General features: G+C 39.3%; 1 protein-coding gene across 1 annotated transcript in view; it reads left to right on the forward strand.

Moving 5' to 3' along the window:
* Positions 1-753: 753 nt before the first annotated feature.
* Positions 754-7,773, forward strand: part of LOC109542728 (potassium/sodium hyperpolarization-activated cyclic nucleotide-gated channel 1) — a gene marked incomplete in the record, with an annotated part of 82,891 nt that continues 75,871 nt past the window's right edge. The window contains 1 exon segment of the mRNA XM_048662638.1: positions 754-995.

Genomic DNA, 7,773 nt, shown 5'->3' on the forward strand with positions numbered 1-7,773 from the left:
TCCAGGCATAATCGACTTCTAAAATTGTGGAATTTCTCCTATCCATGTACTGCTCTATTTTCATACTTTTTTCATCTTCAACTAATTGCTTCAATTAATCCTCTTGATCTTTTTCACTAGTGGAATATTGGACACTGACTTATCTTTCAAATCTGGGCTTTCAACTTTCTGGTTTTTTCAAGCCGTTTTGGCCCAAATTCTTCAGTTAATTTTGAATTGAGTGTATTTGAAAATTCATTTTTATCGGTGTCTGACCGCAACCTTTCTTCAGCTCGAAATGTTGGAAAGTTTCCGACTCTTTATTGCGCTTTTGCCGCAGCCCTCATTGTCCTACCGCGGGCGAACCCCATTAGAGTAAAGTATTCGAAAGGCTGAAAACTTGATCATCTGCAGGTAAATTCCGGCCCTAATCAAATTCTCGCCGAGTTTAAACGAGTAAACTTTCGCCCGGTTAAGTCCGCAGTGTGCCTTTGAAGTGAACACATTTAAGTCCGAAACTTTTCAAATTCCCGGCCTCGGATTTCCCCACAATAAAGCCCCCCATCCTGGCCGGCAAGTGTCAATAAAACAACTCGGGCCGATTAATATTCATTATTTATACGCAGGCCATTTTGGGTGGAAAAAAGTGAGCTTGTTTAATCCAGAGTCTTTTTTTTCCGTCGTTCTCTTTTCCGCCGCAGCCCCCTCATCTACTCCCTGGCGAGTTCCTGGACGACAAGAAGCGCGCGCCGCTCCGGCCGCAGTGGACTTTCGGCTGCCGAACGGGCTGCGTCTAGCAACTGGCTGCTTTGCAACTAGCAGCTGAAGCTGAGAGCTACGGGAAAGCGCCGACAGCAGCTGGTTGCGCCGGTTTCAACGCTGCTGATGTGCAATTTCGCGAAGCTGAGTACCACTGGACGAGGTACTCGTGCGCGATTGGTGAGTGACTTGTGCGATTTCACTTGCATCGTCCATCCGAGTTGGGCTTCTTCGGATAAACCACGGGCTCGAACTCGGTAAGTAATGGGAAACGCTGCGGACGGCAACCTTCGCCTCGATCTTGACTCTTCAACTCCCCTGCTTGTGCAAGTGAATGGCTTCGGCTCAGCAACAAGTTTGCAGTTAGCGCTCACCTGGCCGCGGTGCCATTGAGCTGCGGCGAAGAGTTTCCCAACTACTAATAGAGTGATTGGGCGAATCGATTGATTGGCAGCTAAGCAGGGGCTTTTGAAAGTTTGTAAAAATCAGAAGGTTGAGGGATTTTAATGAAAATTTCAGAACGTGGAGACTCAAATGTCTTCTTTGGACTGTAAAAATTTCACGTTGTTGGTTGTTTTCGGTTCGAAGTTATGCATTTTTAAAGAGAACCCGCATTTGGGCGAAAACGCTCACTTTCTGCACAATTTTTTGCAAGTTCGCAAAAATCACAATGTTGGGGGATTTCAATGAAATTTTCAGAACGTGCAGACTCAAATGTCTTCTCTGGACTGTACAAATTTCAAGTTACCACTTGTTTTCGGTTCGACGTTATGAATTTTTAAAGAGAACGCGCCTTTGGAAGAGAACGCGCATTTTCTGTACAAGTTCGTAAAAATCAGAAACTTGGGCGATTTTAATGAAATTTTCAGAACGTGCAGATTTAAATGTCTTCTCTGGACTGTGTAAATTTCAAGCTGCCATTTGCTTTCGGTTCGTAGTTATGAATTTTTCAAGAGAACGCGCATTTGGGCGAAAACGATGGTTTTTGCAAGCACAATTTTTGCAAGCTTGTAAAAATCAGAGAGTTGGGGGATTTCAATGAAATTTTCAGAACGTGCAGACTCAAATGTCGTCTCTGTACTGTAAAAATTTCAAGTAGCCATTTGCTTTCGGTTCGAAGTTATGAATTTTTCAAGAGAACGCGCCTTTGGACGAGGTCGCTCATTTTCTGAACAATTTTTGCAAGCTTTTAAAAATCAGAGAGTTGGGGGATTTCAATGAAAATTTTCCAACGTGCAGACTCAAATGTCGTCTTTGGACTGTATAAATTTCAAGCTGCCATTTGCTTTCGATTCGAAGTTATGAATTTTTCAAGAGAACGCGCATTTGGGCGAAAACGCTGATTTTCTGCACAATTTTTTGCAAGCTCGTAAAAATCAGATAGTTGGGAGCTTTCAATTAAATTTTTAGAGCGTGTAGACTCAAATCTCGTCTCTGGACTGTAAAAATTTCAACTTGCCACTTGCTTTCGGTTCGAAGTTATGAATTTTTAAAAAGAACGCGTATTTGGGCGAAAACGCTGATTTTCTGCACAATATTTTGCAAGTTTGTAAACATCAGAGAGTCGGGGGATTTTAATGAAATTTTTAGCACGTGCAGACCCAAATGTCTTCTCTGGACTGGATAAATTTCAAGTTGCAACCTGCTTTTGGTTCAAAGTTATGAATTTTTCAAGAGAACGCGCCTTTGGACGAGGTCGCTCATTTTCTGAACAATTTTTTGCAAGTTCGTAAAAATCAGAAGGTTGACGGACTTCAATGAAATTGTCAGAACGTGCAGACTCAAATGTCTTCTCTGGACTGTAAACATTTCAAGTTGCCACTTGTTTTAGGTTCGAAGTTATGAATTTTTAAATAGTAAATAAATTTACTATTTTTGGCTGCTCGCACAAACCCGAGGACTCTGTACACCTCATCACTCAAAACCCCGTAAATGGCCTGTGGGGACCTTTTGAAAAACCCCTGCTCAGCTGCCAATCAATCGATTTGCTCAATCACTCTATTAGTAGTTGGAAAACTCTTCGCCTGTATCCGTCTGAAAGTTGTCGGGAAAGCGGCAGCGTTTTCGCCCAAATGCGGGTTCTCTTTAAAAATTCATAACTTCGAACCGAAAACAAGTGGCAACTTGACATTTTTACTGTCCAGAGAAGACATTTGAGTCTGCACGTTCTGAAAATTTAACTGACATTCCTCAACCTTCTGATTTTTACGAACTCGCAAAAAAAATTTGCAGAAAACGGGTGTTTTCGTCTAAAGGTGCGTTCTCTTGAAAAATTCATAACTTCGAACCAAAAGCAAGTGAGAACTTGAAATTTATCCAGTCCAGAGAAGACATTTGAGTTTGCATGTTCTGAAAATTTCATTAAAATCGCCCAACTTTCTGATTTTTACGAACTTGCAAAATTGTTTGCAGAAAATGAGCGTTTTCGCCCAAATACAGGTTCTCTTTAAAAATTCATAACTTCCAACCGAAAGCAAGTGGCAACTTGAAATTTTTACAGTCCAGAGAAGACATTTGAGTCTGCACGTTCCTCTAGAGGCGACGTATGATCAAAAAATCGGTAAAATTTCCTCGAAATTTCCTGAAAATTGATCTGTTCAAACGCTGCTTAAGTTAAACACTGCTCAAATTTCGCTATTAATTGGATTCCAGTTTCCCTTTGCTAAACTTCTAAATTGCTCTAATTGTAGAACACCAAAGCTTCAAAATTGCGAATTTTTTTTGAAACATTCCAATGTTTTCCGATCTTTTGATTTTTGCGATTTTCGTGTTCTACCAATAGCGCTCTTTGCCGGTGCCAGGGGAAACTAAACTCGGATTAATTGCGAAATTTTCCCTCGAATTTGAAGCGATTTTTCTTCAAAATTTGTCAATTGTGCGCTTTTTGTATTCTACTCTCAGATTAAAAAGATGCACTTGCAACATTGGTTCATAGTCTATACAAAAGTAGGTAATTACCTGTTTTTCATACCATAATTTCATTCATTTTCTCCTCAAACTTCTCTTAAGCTCAAATCAATGCATAACACATGTCTTATTGTTGTTGGTTGGTTTGTTGTGGGTTTGCCGCAAGCTTCAAGTTTGCTCGAAGCAAAACCAGAATTTCTGCTCTAAGAAGTTTATTAATACCGCTAAAAAAATGAAAAAACCACCACAAAGAAATTAATTTTCAAACAACGAGATCGATTTTGGAATGTTTCCGTTTGATCCCCATAAGAATCTGCAGACTCAAGTTGTGTGCCAAGCATCAAAACCGCGGTGGCGCATCCTGCGAAAGATTCCGCAGGAATAAATTCCCGACGCAAATGATTCAATAACTTATTTCCAAACGGGGGGCGTTCGGCCGTTCCGTTAATTATTTTCGCGAAACTCGAGGAAATTCAAAAGAAAGGAAATAATTTGATTAGGCTGGAGAGCTTTTTAAGGCCGGTTTAATTATGTCGAATAACCCTTCAAGTCGGCCGGAAAATGCAGGGGAAAATTTTGGTCGCTATCATGGACCTCGAAATTCGTCTGCCATTTGGGTCAGAAACTCGATGTGGTCTAAGTATGCATTTGATTGCGCCTTTCAGGATTTATCGGAAATTTTAAATAGTTAAACAGTTTTTGAAAGGCCTAAAAACCCCATATAAGAAATATTTGAATCCGATTGTAAATTAGGTCCAAACGCACTAAACCACAAGCATTTTGGGCAAAAGTCAATGCTAAACTTTTGCATAAACAGGCGGCAAAACACCAAAAAATCATGAAAACTCCCTGAAGATGAGTCAAAATCTAAACAGATAGAACGCACTTTTATTTTCAAAATGCACCCAAAAATGTGTATCAGAGTTGGTTAGTTTATGCGAAAATATTGCCGAAATTTTCCTGATTACGCTTTCAAATTGAAACTTTTCCCACATAGAATACAGTTTGTGCTACACAATACAAGGAAACTTGACTATCACTTGACTAGTTTCTGAGAAAATCCGAGAGATGAGAACCTCAATTTGAAAAATTGGCAAAATTTGAAAAACCCTGGAAAGTAGCCTGTTAATGACTGGAAATCTAAACTTTTCCTATTTATAAAACAGACTATCTTGAACAATATACATACATACAAAAGTCGCTCCCTAGTTTACCGGGTTTCCGCCAAAATAACTGCCAAACTGCGGCTTGCAAACTGTGCAAAATACAAACAAAATTTGCAAAAATTCCCCAAATTTTCCTGAAGATGATTCAGAGTCGGAACGTTTTTCACTTATAGAAGGCATTGTGCTCTACCGAATACACGCAAGAGTAATAAATGAAAAATAAATGCCAATTTCAGGCATAGAGAATCGCGAAATTATGTGGTGAAGTTTAAATAATCCTGGAATATAGCCAGTTGAAGACTCGAAATCGAAACTTTTTTCCATTTTTAGAGCAGACCTTTGCCGCAAAATACATAGAAAAGTTACTGTTCGTCAAAAAAACTTTCAAACTCCGCCCAAACAAACGCAAGCTACACCTGAAATTTGAAAAATTCCCCCAAAATTCCTGATGATGATCGAACCTCGAAACGTTTTCCACTTGTAAGTCGCACTTTCCGCCATATTACACACCCAAAAGTGAATCTCCAGCTTCAGTGGCTTCAGAGAAATTAAATACCATTCTCAGATCTGCATAGACAACCACCAAAGCGAATTTAAAAAAATCGTGGAAAATAGCTTGAAGATGACTCAAAATCGAAACTTGTACAACGTATAAAACAGACGGTGCCCAAAAATGCACATCAAAAATTAATTTGCTGGTTTGACAGGTTTCTGAAAAAATAACTGTTGAACTCTGGCCAATAAAATTCGACAAAATTCCCAAAGTTTTGCTGATGAAGATTCAAAATCGAAACGTTTACCGTTGATAGAGTAGACTTTGTCGCACAAACTTGATGCAAAACTGACTTTCCAGCTTTAATTTGTGCATAAATAAATGCCAAACTGTGCGAACTTTCAGTAACTAACACACTTTAATACTTTAAAGTTGGAAGTTGGCTTGAAAGCTGCATTTACTGGATCGGTTTGGACTTCATTCCACAGGTGAATTTTGTGTGCGGTTCCGACTTGAGACAATGCTGAGAACCAATTTCTTATGCCTAGTTAAGCCTCTGAAACCATACTGGAAACTGGCTGAAAATTCGAGCGCTTAAGAATAAAGTTATAAATTCTGTTTATGGAGATTAAGGTTTCAACTCCGTGCTCCGTTTATATGCATTTTGTTCTTGTTTAGGCAAATTCGCGCTATTAATCTGGATCCGAACGTCGGCCCCAAGCCGCCAGCAGACTACTTCTTTAGGAAAAATTCATTCGAGGAACACAAAGAGAGCGCCAGCACGCTTCAAAGGCAGGTCGGAATCATATTTGAATAATAACAACCGCCTTAAGTTTCCAAACACGAACTCCATGTTCATTTATATGCCAAAAATTAACGAAAATACGCCGAACGGAGTCTCATCGGGGAATTGTGCCCGGCACAATTAAATATTCATAATATTCATGTTTGGTTTAAAATATTTAGGCCACTTTGGTGAGGTCCACACTTCACACGAGCCGCAGTTTCAGCGCTTGATCTACAAACTTTGGGCATTTCAAATGTGCCTTTAAGGCTGTTGTGTTGGAAAGTTTCCCAGTTTTTGAGCTCAATCGATTCCTTTCGACTTAAGGTCACAAATATGCATTTATAAGGCGTTTGGGTCAATAATGGGGAAGAAATCGCGGGTTAAAGATCGTGAACGCTGAAAAAACGCTTAAAATTTGCCGAAAATGTCTATTATTTCGGATTTGAAACTTGCATGTTTTTCAATGTGTTTAATGCATTTCTCGCGTCAGTATATAGTTCCCTCTGGAGTGATGTAAAAATGAGCGTTCTTGCTCACGTTGCTTCCGAGAAATGAGCAAAAAAGGGTCGAAAAACATGAAATTTTTGCATAATCTTGCACCTAAGTGTCTGATAATCAAATTTCGCTTTCTGGGTGAAAACTCCTCGAATTCACTCACTCGTGTTGTTATAACTGAATCGAGTGTTTAATTCTCTATCCAACGATGCCAAAACGAATTCTGTGGCTCAAATGATTCTAGAGGAACTTCGAAAAAAGCAGGGTCATGTTTGAGTCGATTTTGCAACTCAACAAAAAAACACGCTAATCTAAAACTCCTTGAAATCAATATTCGTAAGATATTTGCTTGTGTGTTGCTTTGATTTAGGGTTTATAACTTTGCAATTTGGCTCCTTCCACCCCTTTTTGGTTGCACTTTCTTCAGAGTTTCATTATATCGACAATTCTTCTACCCTTTTGTTCATATCCGCTCTTTGCTTAGCAGTAGATCCTAATATTTTCCTGGTTTGTTTTTCCATCAATTTGGATGGTAAAAAACTAAGTAATCAACTCATTGAACATTGAACAATTGAACAAAGCAGAACAAAATGTACCAGCCATCCTCCATCATTAGTAATTTTCTCATAAAGCTTGTCAGCAGATAAAAGCCGCCTCCGCCAGTTGATTCCGCTCTTGTGGATGCCTTATTCGAAGACCGAAAAAACAGCTCGCGAATAGAACAAAGAGCGACAAATTTTCGGAAAAACAATGGCCCCCCTCCTGGCCATTGTCGACCCGTCAAATGAATGTTTAATTTGCAAATTCCAATAATAAAACGGACATTGCGAGAACGATGCTTATCGTCAATATCGTCTGGCTGTTAATTTTAAATTACTCAACTTTGCCCAGAACGATCTGCTAATTGAAGACTGGAAATTGTCGGGAATTCTGCATTCTACCTACTGATCGATCGAATTCAAGGGATATTTTACTAAATATGAACCCAGAAAAGATGCCACGCAAAGGAAAATTAAGCTGCTAAAGGATCCACTAGCATAAAATACTTGGAGTAAAGTCAGGGGGGGTTATGTAGAAAAAATACAGTCTTCTGTTGTCTATGAAATTAGAAAAATTACCGTCGTTTTGTGCAAGGGTGGAGCAAGATTATTGCAAAATTTCATGTTTTCCGTCCCGTTTTTGCTCAT

This window comes from Dendroctonus ponderosae, unplaced genomic scaffold (genome assembly GCF_020466585.1).
Source record: "Dendroctonus ponderosae isolate FM_Combo_2020 unplaced genomic scaffold, Dpon_F_20191213v2 Dpon_F_20191213_11, whole genome shotgun sequence".
Lineage (NCBI taxonomy): Eukaryota > Metazoa > Arthropoda > Insecta > Coleoptera > Curculionidae > Dendroctonus > Dendroctonus ponderosae.